This window comes from Monodelphis domestica, chromosome 2 (genome assembly GCF_027887165.1).
Source record: "Monodelphis domestica isolate mMonDom1 chromosome 2, mMonDom1.pri, whole genome shotgun sequence".
NCBI lineage: Eukaryota > Metazoa > Chordata > Mammalia > Didelphimorphia > Didelphidae > Monodelphis > Monodelphis domestica.
Window position 1 is genome coordinate 380,123,173 of NC_077228.1, and position 19,595 is coordinate 380,142,767.

Sequence of the window (19,595 nt, forward strand, 5' to 3'; positions counted from 1 at the left end):
GAAACACCTTGCCAGGTTCCCATGACCTCTGAGTACAAGGATACCATGACCCATGACTTCCAAAAAAAAGATTTTCTCAAGGAATCGACACTGTTGCAAAGTTATCATTTCCCATTCTGTGAATGAACTGTATACCTACAAACATACACAGCAGATTTTTTCAGGAAAATTCAGAAAGCTCAGAAAGATGAAAAGAGAGACTTTTGTAGTAAAGCTACAGAGATAGCCAGAATATGTGTCTCCTGCCAGATAAATGTTTCGCATGGCTTTCTTTCTCAGTCTCTTATTCATAATCTTCTCAACAGAAAATAGAAGGGCCAGACTTGAAACCCTAATCCAGTGACTTGTACTCTTCCTGCACCCTAGTATCAGAGTAGAAAAGAAGCTGATACTCTTGGTAGGGTTATTGGTAGGAGCTGTTGTATTCCTGAACTCATACTTCCTATTCCTTACCCTTTGGGTAATAATAATGCCATCATCTTTAGGACAGTTAAAGTAGATAGAATGCTGGGTCTGGAGTCAGGAAGAGCTGAGTTCAAACCCACCTTCATGTCCTTATTCACTGTGGAACTCTAAGCAAGTCACTTAACTCTATTTGCCTCAGTTTTCTTATCTGTAAAATGAAGCTGGAGAGGGAAATGGCAAACCACTCCACTTTCTTTGCCAAGGAAACTCCAAATGTGTCACAAAGAGTAGGGCTCAATTGAAGAACAAAAATAAATAAATAAATCAAAAAATAAATAAATAAATAAATAAATAAATGAATGAATGAATGAATGAATGAATGAATAAATAAATAAATAAATAAATAAATAAATAAATGAATGAATGAATGAATAAATGAAATAGCATCATCTTTAGCCCAAACAACGACTGGATTACTGTTCAACTAGGCCAAGAGTCAGGAAGGTGTGAGTTCAAATGTGGCCTCAGATACCATGAGTGAAGAAGTCATTTAACCTCTGTCTGCCTTTGTTTTCTCATCTGTAAAATGGGGATAATAATATCTACCTCCTGGGGTTGTTGTGAGATTGCAAAGAGTATGGAAATATTTGCATATTTCCTGGCACTTAGTAGGTACCTAGAAACATTACCTATTATTATCAGTGATATTAAGTGGGGGATGGGGGGACAAGTAAGAAGCTCACAGATTAAGGATGTCCCTTGACAATGTAATCATAATAGAATATAGTTTTAAAGCTTCCTAATGGGTTTTCCCCTGTATAATTTATCAGTTTTCTAACTTTTTCACTGATCTTTTTCAAACTTTTTTGGATCATACTATTCAGTTTATCTGATGAAGGTAAGATTAACAAGATTAACAAACTGAAAAACCACCATATTTCTGTGAACTTTAAACCAACAACAATAGCTCAGTTGTTTTGATGCATGTTCATGCAATTGCCTAGCTGTTCTCTGGCTATCTGTGACTATATGATGAAGATATAATTGCCCTGAAATTGAGATTTTGCATAAATGTGAAGTGATGTATCTAGACAGAACTCTGTACATAGTTAGGTGACATAATATTAGATAGAAACTTGACCTGAAATCAGGAAGATCTAATTTAAAATCCTGCCTCAGACACTTTCTAGTTGTGTGATGTTGGGCAAGTCACTAAATCTCTGTCCACTTCAGCTTCCTCATCAGTAGAATGGAGTTAATGACAGCATCTACCTCCTAGAGTTGTCATGAGGACCAAAAGAGAGAATATTTGTAAAGTGTTTTTTTGTAACATGCTAACTATTAATATGAGCTTAGCTAGGTGGTAAAGTGGATAGAGTGCCAGGCCTAGAGGAGGGTTCATCCCACTGAACAACAACCTACTTATATATGAGAAAATGACAGGTCAAATGTGCTATAAAAGGGATTCTTCTCCTCATATAAGTTAGATTAGATCACCTCTGAGGTTCTACGATGATTTTCTGACAATTACCAGAATAGCTGAGCTAGCTGTGAAAACTGGAGGAAATACTAGAAAATTGGAGACCTTCAACTCTCTTAACATCCTTTCCTGTCTGTCCTCTGGGTTTGCCCAAAAACTTGGATCCTCAAGAAAAAAAAATGTTTTCCCAAGAATTTATTGTAAGGGAGAGGGGTGGGTTATGAAACACAAGTTCATGGGAAATCTTTCCTCCACCCCAGAAAAGATAAATGGCACTTAGGAACTACTCTTTAAGAGTTAGATGTTTATTGAAAGAAGGGAGGGTATGTGTCAAAAATGATGAGAAACAAATGTGAAAAGCTCAGTGTTTGCATCGTCCTTGGCCACATGGAGCATTTAAACAAGCATATGCTGCGTTTCACAAGAAGGGACTGATTTTTAAAAGTTGTCATTTTTGTGGAATGAATGTCTAGGATAAAGAAAAGAGAAAGGGGACATTAGGGAGGTGCTTGTCAAGGTTACTTTCGCTGATGATTTTGGGTCTTGATTTTGTATCTTTTTGACAATACTGAACCTGCACCTTGCCAAAATTTTGTGGGTACATCTGTGTGCAGGATAGAGTCTTTTACTGACATTTTTTTCAGTAAAGATCCTTTGTTAATATCTCCCCTTTCCTAGTGTCTGCCTTTATTGCCTCTAATATTCTAGAGGAAAGGAAAATGACTTAGAAATCCTCTTGTATAATATTAGAGATCCACAAATAACTTTAGGGAATGTGTGAACTTTAATATTCTAGCAAGTCAGAGGCAGCTAGGTGACTCAGTGGATTGAGAGCCAGGTCTGGAGATAGGAGGTTCTGGATTCAAATCTAGCCTCAAATACTTGCTAACTGAGTGACTGTCACTAACTGTGGACAAGTCACAACTCTCATTGCCTTGCCTTTACCGCTCTTCTGACTTCGAACAATACACAGGACTGATTCTAAGATGGCATGTAATGGAATATATGTATTCTATTACATCTACATGTACATATACATGTATAGATACATATATATTCTAGCAAGTCACAATGAACTCAAGATGTAGTATGAATAGAGAAACAGATTTAGAGTCAGGAAGACCTGGGTTTGATTCCTATTTCTGAAAGACATGAAATTTGTGACCATGGGCAATTCAATTCCACTTGATTAAACAGACATTTATGAAATAACTACCATGTACCACAGCCCAGGGATTAAAGATAAAGATGAAATAATAATCCTTAAAGTCAAGGAACTCATATTCAATGGGAGTGAAATAAAGCTTTCAAAGAAAGTTAAATATATAATCAATAAAAATATTACAATGTAGGGGACATGGAGGGAAATGGATTTAGAGTTGGTCTTCAAGTCAGGAAGGACCTGTGTTTAAATGCTATCTTTCACTGACACATACTGTCCATGTAACTCTGGGCAAATTTAATCCCATAGTGCTCTAGGATAGTCTCTAAAACTTCATGGTAGGACTTTTATTAATTGAGGAAGTTCCTTCCTCTAATGATTCACTCCACTAGTAAAATCACAAATCCAGGCTTTATGTTAGTAATTTGGGGGGAAATTCTAACAACCCGGCCTCTCAGAGCCCTCAAGCAACTCTCAAAGACTTACCTTGATTTGCTAATCTGTATCAGTGAAGGGAGTTTCCACACCAAGAGTTTCTTCCACACTCTAACAAAACCAAACCAAAAACCTTGGGCAGAGTACATGAAAAAGGAATTAATAGATTAAATCAGATATAATCCTAAATTATCTCCAGGTTCATGCAAATGTTGTACCTAGTGCTTTGTTAGTTAACCAAAATATTTGTATCCAGATCATCTTATTTCTATAATCAATAAAAAAGGAATGTCCTTTTATCATTAAACAGTGCAAACTGCTATCTTTGATTAAAACTGCTTCTACCAATAATTGATACTCTTTTCAGCCCTGATGTTGACTGACCTGCTCCTCTTAAGAGGACACACTCTTGTGTATTCACACATGTGTATGTGTACCCACACATAGCTAGCACATTGATGACTTCATGCTTTTTTTTCTGTTTTCACTGTGTGCGCTCAACTATATATACTCAACATCAGTTTCACTGTGGCTTTTACCAAACCACAAAGTTGTTTCAATAAACACATTAATGGCCATCAGGATACTCCTTAAGGACAACTCCTATCTGCCATAACCTGAACAAAATGTTGCCTTCCTCCTATCACAGAGGAGTTTGGTTGATTCCCCACAGAGAAACATTTTGAGACAGAAACAGGAGCATGCCTTACAAACATTAAGAAGTTACATTGAGTCAAATGATCGGAAAAAATAAAAGTCTTATCTTAGGGAGTCTCCTACTCAATTTCATCAGATATTTCTCTGTGGTTCAAGTTAAAACAACAGAAGTCAAAGAGCTATTAAAACAGAATGTTCATTTTTACAGATGGACTCACAGAGAGATTCAGATGCTCAAGATTTTAGAGAACAACTAGGTCCCCTTCCCTATCACAACTGAGTAACAGTTGCCTTTTAAAACTGTGGTATGTAAAAAAGAGTAAACATCACATCCCAGTTATATTATTGCACAGCGGAAAGTAGAGAAGTTACCAATTGCTAGTATTTCGTGAAGGCAGTCCACATTTGTAGCAATGACATCCTATCAATAAAGTTTAGAGAATGGGTCAAGGTTTGCAAAGGGCTTTACACTGACACAACAAATGAAAAGCAAAGTGCTTTATTTTTACATTGTATCTCACAACAACCCTGGGAGCTACAGTGTTTATTATACAGAAAGAGGGATCATTATTCCCATTTTGCAGATAAAGAGCCTGAAAATGAGACTGTTACTTGTCTGAGGTAAAGCAGTTTAGGATATTTCAAGTGGAATTCAATTTTATGAATTCAATTCCATAACCAAGAATTCATACTGCCTCTCAAGGGTTTTTATTTTTATTTATTTTTTTAATCATTAGTAGACTGTACTTTGCAATACTATGGTTTGGGGTTATGACTTTGGTATTTTTTTTTTGTTCTGGACCTGTGATATAGAAATCCCATTTACTAAAACAAATCAACAACTGTTCTGAAATTTACAAACTGAAGAGAAATGTCTGAAGTATTGAAAGATTAAGGAACCTCCAGGGACAAATAACCAGGGTAAGTCAGAAGCTAACCTTGTAGCCAAGTTTTCTTGATACCACTACTATTTCTCTATCCATCATACCATTCTTCCTTCACAGATATATGTTTGGAGACAGCTAAGTGATTCAGTGAATGGAGAGTCATACTTGGAGATGAGAGGCCTTGGGTTCAAATTTGACCTCAGATGTTTCCTAGTTATGTGATCCTAGGCAATTCACTTAACCCAAGTTGCCTGGCCCTAATATATAAAGGAAGAGTTAAAAAAAATGTTTTACTGAACATACATAGTAGACAGATGATTAAGTGTTGTTTGAATTGGTTGTTAATTTAGTTTTAATCCAGACCAAATAATTATAAGACTGATTTAGCTTTGGAATTAATTATGCTTTCCCCCCTGTACAGGTTTTCTTTCCAAGAACTACTATGAAATTTTAATACTATCATAAATTCTGTGACATTTGTCACCACTTTACTGATTTTAGACCAGCTCTAGGAGACTACCTATGGCTTTATTTATAGGTAATTGACCCGAAATTTGCATAAGTAGCTATTTGCTAGATGTTGGTCTCTTGATTATGGCATAGAGCATCGATTAACCAGATTTCCTCAAGGCTTAGTTGATTTAATTGTTTATCTGAAAAAGTTCTGAGAGTTTTAATAATGTATGAGCTTACCATGTCAGAAATCTAATGTGATTTAAGGGTTGCTAGATGGCAAAATAGACAGAGTGCTAGGCCTATAGTTAGAAAGACCTGGGTTCAAATTCTACCCTAGATACTTATTAGCTGTGTGACCCTAGGAAAGTCACTTTGTCCTTTTTATCTCCGTTTCCTCACTTATGTAATGAGTTGGAGAAAGAATAATACAACTCTAGTGTCTTCACCAAGAAAATCCCCAAAAGGTGTCATCAGACACACTGGAAAATGTATTAAACACTACCACTCTAATGTGGTAGCCAAAAATTTTTTTAAATGCAATCTAGAACTGCATTGAGAAAAGTTCTGCCTCAAAGAGCAAGGTGATAGACCATTGGTACTCTGTCCTAGTCAATTCACATATGGAGTTTGTAGTCAGTTCTGGATGTCATTGTTCAGTAAGGACATCAATAACAGGGTAGAAAGACCTAAGGGCAAATATGATATGAAGAAACTTGAGTCTAAGTCAAATAAGCATAATTTGAAGGAATGAAGGATGGTTAGCTTGGAAAAGAAAAGACTTACCGAGGATCATGACAGTTATATTTAAGTATCTGGAAGCCTACTATATTGAAATACTAGTCTTATTCTGTTTGGCCATAGAGAACAGAACCAAGAGAAATGGTAGAAATTGAAGAGAAATTTAGATTCATTGTCAGGAAAAAATTCTGAACAATAAAAGCAATCCTAAAGTGGAATGAATTGGCTAGGAACATAGTGGGTTCTTGGGCATTGGAAAGACTCAAACAGAAGCTGATGTACTGTTTCCTGGTAATACTAGGGATTCCTTTCAGATATAGGTTAGAATAGATGACAACTGAGGTCCTTTCCTACTCGAAAATCCTGTGATTCCTGTGATTCAGAGGAAAACCAGAGCAACCATTTTGATATCCATTTTTATATGTATATGGCTCCTTAATAAAATAAGCATACATATTTAGGAACAGAATATTTATAAATTGGACACAAAGACTGGAAGAAGATTACTAAAAGTATCAAACATCAGGCTTGAATACCAGAAGCTTTCATAGAATTACAGACTCTGAGACAGAAAAAAAAATTTTTTTAGAAATCATTTAATCTAATTACTAGCTAAAATAACAAACCTTTCTATCATATCCTTAGTCATTCCAGACTCCCTTTTGAAAACTTCCATTTAGAAGGGCATATAGGTAATACAATAGACCAGGAGTCAGGAATACTTTAATTCAAATCCCAATTCAGACATGTATGAACTGTGTAATTTTGAGCAAATCATTTACCTTCTATCTGTTTCAGTTTCAGTTTCAGATAATCACAGCACCTACTTCTCAGTGTTATTGTGAGACCAAAATGAGATTTTATTTGTAAAACAGTTTTAGTGCCATAGGACCAAGAGTACAGGAGAAGAGCAACAAACAGAAAGAAAGATGTTTGAATCATCTGTGTAGTCATTTGCTCATTTAGATGGGTAAGACAACAGAGGAAGATGTTGGGAAAACTAGGACTTGTTAGTCCTAATTAGGACAATGTTAGATATGGGAAAGAATATGATTTGCCTTTACATTTGAAAATTTTCCTGTGTTCTATTGAAATATCTTTTAAAAGTTATGCTCTTAAAAGTTTGACTTATGGCTTTAAAAATGCATGTATTAAAACAATGATTCTGAATCATTTTTGTTTCATATTGCTTTTTGACAGCCTTGTGAAACCTCTAGAACCCTTCTTAGAATAATATTTTTAAATGCATAAAATGAGATACATAGGATGACAAAGAAAACCAACTATATTGAAATGAAACTATCAAAATATCTTTTTAATTTTTTAGGTTGTATATATATTATGATAAAATATATCTCCACATTCATCATGTTGTGAAAGATACATATTGCTTACACTAGACAAAAATTCATTGAGGAAATAAAGAATATGTTTCAATTTGCATTCAGATTCCATCTTCCTTTTATGGAGGTGGATATCCTTTTTTTTTAATAAATCTTTTGGAGTTGTCCTTGTTCCTTGCCTTCTTGATAATAATTAACTCATTCACAGTTGACCACCATACATTATTGTTTCTACTATGTATAAAGTTCTCCCAGATCTGCTCACTTTACTTTGCATCACTTCCTAAGTCTCCAGATTTTTCTTTGTGTATGTAATCATCTTATTTATCATTTCTCATGGCATAAGCATGTACCACAACTCGTTCAGCCATTTTCCAATTGATGAACATCCCTTCACTTTCTGAGTTTTAGACATCCTCAAAAAGAGCTGCTTTAAATATTTTTATACAGATAGGTTCTTTTCTCCTATCTTTAATCTCTTTGGGATACAGACCTAGTAGTGGTATTGCTGGACCAAAGGATATGCACAGTTTGATGGTCCTTTTAACAAAGTTCCAGATTATTCTTCAGAATGGTCATATTAATTTGCAGCTTCATCAGCAGTGTATTTATGTCTCAATTTTGCCACATCCCCTCCAGAATTTATCATTTTCCTTTTTTGTCATGTTAGCCAGTCTATTGGGTGTGAAGAAGTATCTCAGAGTTGTTTTAATTTGCATTTCTAATATCAATAGTGATTCGAAGCATTTCTTTCAAATGATTAAAGATAGTTTTAACTTCATCTGAAAATTGGCCATTTATATCCTTTCATTATTTGTCAATTGGGAAATGCCTTGTGTTCTTATATATTTGACTTGGTTCTCCATATATTTGAGAAGTAAAGCCTTTGTCAGAGAGATTTGCTAGAAAGATTTTTCCCCACCTTGTTTTTTGCTTTTTAATCTTGGTTGCATTGGTTTTGTTTGTTTGGTTTGTGAAAAAAACATTTTAATTTAAGGTAGTCAAAATTATCTACATCTTGGAATGTTCTCTATGTCTTGTTTTGAATTAAATTCTTCCTTTTTCCATAATTCTGAGAGGTAAACTATTTTGTGCTCTTCTAATTTGTTTATGGTATCACCCTTTATTTCTAAATCATATATCCATTATCTTGGTATATGGCATAAACTGTTAGTCTATGCCTAATTTCTGCCATATTTTTTCCAGTTTTCCCAGTAAATTTTGTCAAATAATGAGTTCTTTTCCCAAAAATATGGATCTTTGGGTTTATTAAACACTAAGTTATTATGGTCCTTTGCCATTGCATGTTGCATGCCTAGTTTATTACCTCGGTCTCTTCTATAAAATATCTTTTTATGAAGTTCATGGAACCAGTTTAAGAACTTCTGAATGAAAGTCATTGCTCTAGGATGCGAATTTCAAAACTACTCAACCCTGTTCAAACCATTCTTTAGAGGATGGAATTTGGCTATTTCCTGATCAATAACAATAAATAGATACTTGGAATGACAGAATCAGGTCTTGGAAACTACAATCTCCACCCTACTCAAGGTAACAGGATTTAGGAAGGGCTGCAGCAAAGCTCAAGATTTAATTATTTGAGAATGTGGCCTTCAACAGACATGTGCAAAGGGGACAGACCTCTGGGTGGTCCTGGGTTAAGCTAGAGCCACCATTGGCACAGGGGAGACACAGGAAATGAGGTAGAGGACAGCTGAGGAGTCTGGGGACTTCCTGTGTGGAGGAAAGGAAGTTGTTGGAGGCTGGTGGCTTGGAGTGGAGGCCATGAGACTGTTTCTCCATTTTGGTCACGTGAGTGATAGGGACTGATCTGCTTTTCTTTGCTTCAGCTATCCAAGGCCTTGGGCCTTTGGCCCAGCTTAAGCAGAGGGGGATTTAAGCCCTATTCCCTTCTCTCCCCTTTCTCACTCTCTCTCTCTCTCTCTCTCTCTCTCTCTCTCTCTCTCTCTCTCTCTCTCTCATACCTTTCTTCCTCCTGTTAGTAATTAAAAACTCCATAAAAGGTTGACTGCTGACTTGAGTTTTCATTTAGGAATTACATAGCTGAATTCCTTGGCGACCTAAAATTAATATATATAAGTCTCTTAATGTGATTTCCACGTCACAAGGAAGATGAATATCGTTTAATGTACAAATCTCATCATTTATTTGATTTTTCATTTTCATTTTTAAATACTTACCTTTTCTCTTAGAATCAATACTAAGTATCCCTTCCAAAGCAGAAGAGCAGTTAGGGCTGGGCAGTTGGGGTTAAATGACTTGCCCAGGGTCAAATAGCTAGGAAGTATCTGAATTCAAATTTGAACCCAGAGCCTCCATCTCTAGGCTTGGCTTTCTATCCACTGAATCATCTTGCTGCCCCCACATCATTTCTTTTAAGTGATAATAATATAAGCTCTAGCTTTAAATAGCTTAGAGCGGGCAAGAAAATCAATGATAGGAAAAAATGTTAACAGAAGGCTCTTATAGTATTACCACATAACTGCACATAGTAGGTGCTTAATACATTTTTATTGAATAATTCCTGCTGCTTTTCCTTTGGAAAGATGCTTCAAAGAAGTCAAAAGGAAAACAGAAGGGACTTTTTGGTTTATGAGGAAAATAGGACCTTTAGGAAATATACAAAAGGCAATTACTATTACTCTCTAACAGTCTAACTAAAGTCAATTGATAATGTGTCATTCGACAGAGGAAAAAGAAATTGTAAAGCTTCTGGAGAATCTCTTTTAAGGGCTATTTCGGCAAGTTGCCTAGAAATTCAGAGAAACCCTGAGATGATTTAACTTAAAAATGGGATGGGTGTCTTGGTAAGACATTGAGCTCCCTGTAATTACAGTACCATTTATCTAGCACTTAAATGTCATTGTTCAGTTTTTTCAGACTCTTCATGACCACATTTGGAAAGTTCACATTCTTATAACAATGGGACTTTACCCAGCACAATATTGTGCTTGGGTTTCTTTGCCTTTTTGTTCCAAGGTTTATTTCCTTCTGGTCCAATTTATTGATTACCAATGCAAGGGAAATGGACCCATCCCATATTTGTACCTAGAATTCCTTCTCTGTGTTTATCTGTGAGAAAGAAGATATTCCAAGATAATGTCCCGAATTGCCTGGCCTGGAGGCCATTGATAGCTTAGTCTGTATATGGATATTTGAGAACATCTTAATGAAATTCTGCCTATATATGGTAGTAGAAACAGTAGTTGAAGAAAATGCAGCACCTTTTGAATGGGTTTCCATGGCTTTGTGTTTACCACATCTTCAGCTTTAATGCCTAAAGCTTTCTTCAACTTGAATCAAATGTGTCTTGCCCTTTCCAGTAACAATCCCTTTTCTTTTACTGTAGAAATATCCTCAAAGAAGGTAAAAAAATGATCAGTTTGCTGATTTTTACATAATGGTAATTATTATTATATTTATATAGTATTTTAAGTTTTATAAAGAGCTTTACACATTTTATTTCATTTTATCCTCATAGGCACTCTAGAGCATAGATGCTATTATTATCCTTTTTTTTACAGATAAGGAAACTAAAACTTCAAGAAGTTACATGACTTACCCAGTGTCACAAAGCTACTAAAATTTTGAAACAAAACTTCAAACTCAAGTTTTCCTGACTTCAAGACACCTGGTTGAGGAAAAACACACATAAACCCTTAAAGGATATAACAATTTAAGGTTCATTTTGTTGTTGTTTTCTATAAGCCCATGCATTGGGGGTAAATTTACTTATCTCTAATGGAGAAACCAAAAGAAATTTTTAGAATAATTCTCTAAATGACTCACCCTCCCATGACTTACTGTTCTCTTTGATTTCTTTAGTTAAGCGCAGCATGCACAAACCCCTTTCACTGTCCCTCTACTGCTTATAACCCTGGAAAAGGACACGAACTTTATTTACCCCATTATCATTTATCACTTAACACTCTCCATATCAACATTGGATTCTGTTCCTTTTCATCAAAGTCCTACAATTTTACTAATTTTACTTTTGATTTTCACTATTATTCCCAGCTGGGAGTTACTTTTCATCTTGCATCTAACACTATATGTAATTACTAAATCTTTCTTTCTTTTCCATTGAGGAAACAGTAAAGTCAATATTCACCTTTCTCAAGAACTACAATTCTACTATAAAAGATGAACTGAACAGATTAAGGGGGAGAAAAAAAGATGAAGAGCTCAAAGTACTATAAACATTAACAGACATGCAAATTGTAAATGACATGTAAATGCATCTTCCAAAAGAAAGATGGAAAACATTTTAATGTTTTGTCTCTCATAGATGAGAGATAGGTTGGAGTGGGGGGCAGGATAGGTTTCTATAGGAACTGATACTTCCAATACCATGCAAATTTGAGAAAAATAATTAACAATCTCATATCATGAGTTGTCTTTAAAGTTGGTGGAAAAGTGATATGACCCATGATTTCTAATCACTTTGGTTTTTATTTAAATTGATAAATAGAAACTTCTAGTTAATTAACCAATTTCTTCAATGCATTCATGTTTAACAGGAAAATTATGAAAGTTGATTTTTAAACTCAGAAAAATTAATCATAACCCAAAACAAGAATCCTCAAGTAAACAACATTTTTGTTGAAATTAACTTAGGTGGTAGAGAAATAAAATATAAGAAACAACCTATGAGGTAATTTTTTTTTTAAGTCCAAGATACTTGCTAGAGTCAAGAAATAGTCAGCCCAACTGGACATCAAAGAAAGATTAAATAATGCTCAATATACTATATTTGCTATGATAAGAAAATATACTGATAAGTTTTAAAAAGATTTTCACAATAAATATTGAAACAAAAAAAGGGATCCCCTCTAAAAGCAGAAAGGTCATATTGAGTTTGCTCACTTTTTTTTCATTCTTTTAAATTTTTTTAAAATATGTTTACATAATTCATTTTTCCCCTCCCCTTTTCCTTCCCCCTTCCCAGAGCCAACAAACAAATCTACTGGATTGTACAAATGTTATTACTTGATACCTATTTCCATATTATTCATGTTTGGTATAGAACGATTTTTTTAAAGCTTAAACCCCAAGTCACACACCTATATGTACATGTGATAAGTGATGTCATATGTTTTGCTTTTGCATTCTTACTCCCATAGTTCTTTCTTTCAATGTGGATAGCATTCTTTCACATAAGTCCTTCAGGAGTGTCCTGACTTATTGCACTGCTATTAGTGTAAAATTATTATTATTTTAAATTGCAAAGTTAAATTCCTTAAGAGGTAGAGAAAGAGAGAGACCGAAGTAGGTGTTACAGCCAGTTTAAATACAAATTGTGATCTCGCCCAAGTGGGGACTCAGGTGAGATTATAGAGAATTCTGGGAAGTACAAAGGACTTCTGGGGATTGAAGTCCGGGGTTCAAATCTCCATTTTACACTAGTAGCAAAGTACATATGTTGAATTGTTACATAATGTTTTACTTTCTGTGTACAATGTTTCCTTGTCCTGCTCATTTCACTCTATATCAGTTCATTGAGGTTCTTTAATCCTCCAGATCATCAGTCTTTATAGCACAATAGTATTCGATCACCAGCAGATACCACAATTTGTTCAGCCATTCCCCAATTGATGGACATCTCCTCATTTTCCAGTTTATTTGCCATCATAAAGAGAGTGATTATAAGTATTTTTGTACATGTATTTTTTCCATATTATCTCTTTGAGGTACAAACCCAACACTGGTATGGCTGGATCAAAGAGCAGGTAGTCCTTTAAAGCCCTTTGGGCTTTATTGCCCTTCCTTATTGCCTTCCAGAATGACTGAATCAAAAGAGGCACAGAAATCAAATGAAGTAATAAGCAAATTGGAGACCAGAATTGACCTGCTGGAAACCATGAAAAGCAGTATAGACCAAACTGAAAAGAAAAATCAAAAGATCAAAGCTGAAAATCAGTCAAGACTAGAATTGGGCAAGTAGAAGCTAATGATCTCATAAGACATCAAAAATTAGTAAAGCAAAATCAAAAAAATGAAAAAAAATAGAAGGAAACATGAGATATCTCATTGAAAGGACAACTAATCTGGAAAACAGATCCAGGAGAGGCAATTTGAGAATTATTGGTCTAATTGAAAACCTGGAACAACAACATAAAAAAGCCTTGACATCATATTATAAGAAATTATCCAAGAAAACTGTCCTGATGTTCTTGAACATCATTTCTTGAACTTTCATTTCTTTTCCCACTTTTCTTCCATCTTTCTTACTTGGTTCTTGGACTCATTTTTGAGTTCCTTGAGAGCTTGTGACTAATTACCATTTTTTTTTGAAAGTTTGGATGTGTTTGCTTGTCTTTCACTCTCTGGTGTTGCTTCTGTATTTTACTCTTTTTCACCATAGAAACTATCCAGGGTCAAGAGGGTTTTTTTTTTTTGTTGTTATTTCTTCCTTTTGCCACTAGTGGATTGGAGTTCCTGCATATTAGTGGTCATTGATTTCTTAATTTCTGTCTCACAGGTCTTTGCCTTGGTAGTATCTTCCCTTCCCTGTCAGAAGCCTGAATGAGGGCAGTGATGTTCCTTGTGTAGCACATGCTTTAAAGCATTTTGTTCTGAGACCATCTTTCTAGCTCCTGCTGCCTTCACTGTGGCCAGCTCTGTTTCTGCCCAAGCTTAATGTTCTACTGCCCAAGCTCCATGCAATTCATCCTCAAGTCTTACTGTCAAGGTCTTGCACTGGCCTCAGGGGTAAGTGTGTGGTGCTTTCAGTCAGCACCCCAAGAATTTAGAGATTGCCCCAGCCCTTGTTCTAACTCTTGTGCAGAATGAGGTGTGAGGTAGGGGTGATCAGCTTCCTCTTTGATTAGTACACTTTCATCCCCTTATGGCATGGGAATCCCTACTCACTGCCTTCATATAATGCTGCACCTAGTGGGAGAGCCCCTTTACTCGTCCAGTTTTGATTTCTGTCCTTTTGAGACACTTTGTAATGATCAGTTGGAAGGAGATTCAGAAGGTTTTTGCTACTAAGCCACCATCTTCTTGCTCAGTTCTTTTATTTAAAATCTTCAGTTGATATGAAAAGTCACTTAGCCAGAATTCACTCATTCCCTGAAAATTGATTGAGGTTTTGTTTGCAAGCAAAAGGCACACAACATATGCATAGTCAAACTATTCTAGGTTAAAAAGGCATGGAGAGATCTAAAAAAAAAAATGAAATGAACAGAAACAAGAGAACATTATATATAGCAACAGAAATATTGTTTGAAGAATTACTTGTATATGTATCACCTTTAGAGAAAAAACTGATATAATAGAAACAGTAAAACATAGTTTTATATTTCCTTTTTTTTTTTGGTTAAACGATCCTTTTTCTAGTATGGAGAGATGAAGGAATATGGGAGATACCTGGAAATTTCAATGTAAAATACTATTTTTATGCACTAATGGAGAAACAACAAGTCTATAAAATGGGATTCATTCCTGGTCTTTAGAATAAAAACACATTTTCAATATCTCTAGTAATAATAAATGTTACTTCATGACCACTTTCTTTAGAGATTAAATTGATTCCTTAAGGAGAGGAAAAGATAATCCCTTCTTGATTGTACCAGCCCATTCCATTTTCACATAATTATACTTTCACTTTTGGGGAAACTATCATTTTTCCTGGATGTGTCATCATAAAAAATATTTTTTCCATGGGCAGCCAGATATGAGGACAAAAATTCAGTACTATGAGACAACTAAGTGACCATTTAGGTTGAGTATTGTAAGAGGCTCACTGGAGCCAACTCATAATGGTTCTGGGGAATCAACCTGTTGAATTTTAGGTGTCTGTTTCCACGTTGGAAATTGACAAACCCTGAAAATTAAGACTTTTTTTATTTTTTTGCTTATAGTCTAGAATTGAAAGGGTGTGGAAAAATGCTAATGATGTAAATTAACCTTAGAAATGTATTATGTTTACCTTTTCTCTCTCTTTTTTAATTGTAGAATTGTCATTATCAAATATCCTACAACCAAAGTGAAATTTACTACCCATATGGCATCAGATTACATTCATCCCAATGAAACTTATTGTAAATAGATTTAGATTTGTGTTTTTCCTCATTTTGAATAAAATCTGTTAGTGGTGCTCATTTGTTGAAGTTCTAGTCATAATATTGTTAAATTAGTGGAAAATTGAAAGGCATAATGCATAGACTTCTAAATTTGAAGTCACATACAATTGATTTTAAAAAAGAAAACTCTTTCCCTATCTCTGTGACCCTTTATAAGATACCTAACATCTCTGCCTCATTTTCCCAATTTCTACCATGAGGAGAATGATAATAGCTATACCATTTGTCCCAAAGGTCACTATAAGGATTAATTGAGATAGTGTATATAAATCAATTTTTATTTTAAAATAATAGTTTCTAAACTTTTGATAACCTCCCTTTAAAAAAACAGCTAGGGGCAGTTAGGTAGTTCAATGGATAGAGTCAGGACTGGAGACCTGGGTTCAAATGTGACCTCAGATACTTTCTAGTTGTATGACTCTAGAATAGTCATTTATCTACTACTGCATCTCCCTTCTGCCTTGGAAATGATACTTGTATCAATTCTAAGATGAAAGGTAAGGTTTAAAAAAAATACCACCCACTTTTCTTCATGTGACCAATGTGAATAATTTAACTCATATATTTTATTAAACTAAAATTAAAAATCATTAGTTTTGTACCACATTAATCTTAAATAAACAATAAACAAATGTAGTTTACACCAATATTTATTGGTGAATTCCTTAATAATATCCTTATCTGTAGCATAATGATAGTAATGATAATGTTATCAATGTAACAAGAAGTAGTATAGATAGCTGGCTTTGGGACCAGATAGGTTCCATCTCTGACATATATTAGCAGTATGACTTTGGGTAAACCTATTAACCTCTCAACATTTTGCACAATTCTCTAAAAAACTATAAATTGTAGAGTCATTGTTGACCTCTTTTGGAAGAGAGAATACCTCTTATCAGAGATTATTCTTTATCAATGGCAGGTCTTATCCCTATTCCCAATTAATTTTAAAATATGAGCTTGGTTTAGGGAATAAAGTTTCTCAAAATATAATATTCATTGATGATATCTTTAATTCTTTTTCAACCAGTAATCAGAACTGATATTGAGTCTTTATGATTATTATAACATAAAAAAAGAATTTCATGCAAATAAGATTGTTAATTGTAGTAAAATGTGTATTTTATTGTTTGATAAACCAGAGAATTTTGAATTCACTTATAAAGAAAATAAAATTGGGGGGAAAGGAAGGAAGGAAGGAAGGAAGGAAGGAAGGAAGGAAGGAAGGAAGGAAGGAAGGAAGGAAGGAAGGAAGGAAGGAAGGAAGGAAGGAAGGAAGGAAGGAAAGGAAAGGAAAGGAAAGGAAAGGAAAGGAAAATCAAAGATATTACATTATTTTTAATTCAATTTTAATTAATTAGCAAAAATCTATTTTTTCCCTTTCAACCTCCCAAATTGAAGTTAAAAAATAAAAAAAAAATAAAAAAGGCAAAAATCTCAAATTCTTTAAACAAATCTTAATAGTCTAGCAAAACTAATTCCTGCATTGGTAACATCCAATATACATATATAGATATATTTTTTAATTAATTAATTTATTTATTTTTGTGTACCCTGAATCTACCACCAGTCAGAAGGTGAGTAACATGTTTCACCATAGGACCTCTGGATTCATGGTTGGTCATTGATCAGAGTTATTAAGCTATTAATAACAGATTCTTAAGTTGTCTTTTCAGTAACATTATTATTGTATAATTGTTCTGCTTCTGGTCACTTCACTCTGTATCAGTTAATACAGTTTTTCTGAGGTTCTCTAAAACTCTCCTTCAACTATTTTTTCCCTCTGTATCCCCGTTCTTAGCTCAGTGTCTGCCACATAGTAGGGATTTAATAAATATTTATAGAATGAATGAATATTTTAATTAGAAACACAATATATATTTGCTGGAAATTTCCAAAATTACATATAGATATCTATTCTCTACTTATTTCAATTTTTAAAAAGTTCTTAAAATGAATAATATTAAAAATATAATAGCTATTTCAATACTATTGAGTACTTTTTAGTAAGTACCACATAAAGCTTAACTTCAAGTTTGTACACGTTTGACACTTCTATACCGATGTTGACTCTCATCATCTCATTCCTGGCTATTGCAATAGCCATGTTGTTCTTACTTCAAATCTTTCCCCACTCCAGTTCCTTTTCTACTAAAACCATAAAGAAATCTGGATGAAGCACAAGTCTGACCATGCCATCCCCTCCCTTCTCTTCTCATTCTATAAACTCCAATGGTTTCCTAGGACACACTTAATAGATTCCAGAATAACATAAACATAACTTTCTTCTGCATTGGGAAACCAAAAAATTTGTGTGACTCACTTTACAAGATTCTCAATTTATTGAGATATTTACTTTATTGTAGTGGTCTGAAACCAAACCCTCAGTATATGTCAAGGTGGGGGCAAGTAGGCAGGGTTCTATTCTCAGGTTTGCTATTATCCAACTGTGTTGTCTTCAGCAAGTCAAGTCACTTTTTCTCCATTTGAGTTCGTCATCAGTTAAATGAAGTACTGGGTCATATGTTTTGAAATTCACTATTGATTTTGAGGAATTAATAATTCAAATTTAGCCTCATACATGTAGAATGAGGATTCTATAAAAGCAATTTTCAAAACCCAGTATTTTCTCAAGGAAAGAAAAGACTGCTCTGAAAGGATTTTTATTTTTTGGTCTCCTTCCCAGGATTAAACATGGAAGGAACAGCTGAGAGTAGTTTGTAGCACTTCTAATTCCAATTAAGACCAAAAAGCAAATATCAATAAAACAACTTCAGTGGAAAATGAAGGCTCTATTAAAGTAACAGGACAGTCATTAAATTTAATAATCATGTTTTGTACTTTATCAGGTCTTTCATCTGAAGAGCTCAAAAGACAACTGACAAATACAAGGCTGACAACTTTCTCCCGCCCCCCACCACACACCCCAGTAAATCTGTTTTCTCAATTATCTGCATCTCATTAAAAAGCTTCAATATATGTTGGTGTTAATCCAATAGTCTCTAAATTTGCCCTTCTGACTCTGTTTCTCCTGTTAGAATATTTAAATAATTTCTTACCATTCTAGAACACTGTTTTCTGGTCCTACAAAACAGATACTTGTCACAACTGAATATCGAGTACTACTACTTTGAAGTGCTAACAAAGCATAAATTGCACATTCCTTTGCTAGATCATTGTTAGTTTTGATAACCTTTTGACAGAGCCACAAGTAACCCATTCTGGTACCTGAGCCAAGGACCATACAACAAAACACACCCAGGCCAGACATTATTGAAGGGTCAATCACCAGTCAAACTTTGGTACTCAAGAGTTTCAAAGTTTGTCAAATTAAGTATTCCTCTCATTTTGATAAGAAAAAAATTGTCCCAGGACTTGAGGTTTGCTTGGCACTTATTAGGATCACTAGAACTTGTTGGTATCAAAATTTAAGGAAGCATATGCCCCCTCCAACTGAAACCAAAGATCATATGTTAGTTCAAGAGAATAAAGAAGAGTTCAACACTGAGGAGGGCAACAACAGTTGGAGGATGATAGGCAAAGGAGGAGGTCCCCACTTCATTAATTAAGAAAAGGTGTGCAAAATGTGTGAAAGTACAAAACTGTTGAAAATATCTCTATTAAAGTTTTAATTTAATTAAGCAGAATAGTAAATTCATTAAATTATCAGACCATTTCCCACTTTAGAGGAATTTTGAAACAAACACAAACATCATTGGTTAGGTTTTTTGTGAAGCTTACTTATATCTGGTGAATCTTAAGCAGGGTTCAGGAGCAACAAAGGACAGAAAAGATAAAGAACTCCAGAAGAGCAATTGTCCTCAGATATTATGTGTATAATTGAAAATCTGTTACCCTAAAAATGAACTGCATTTCCCAGGAGCCCACTGACTACCTGTCATTATGTACTTCCTGTAGATAGGG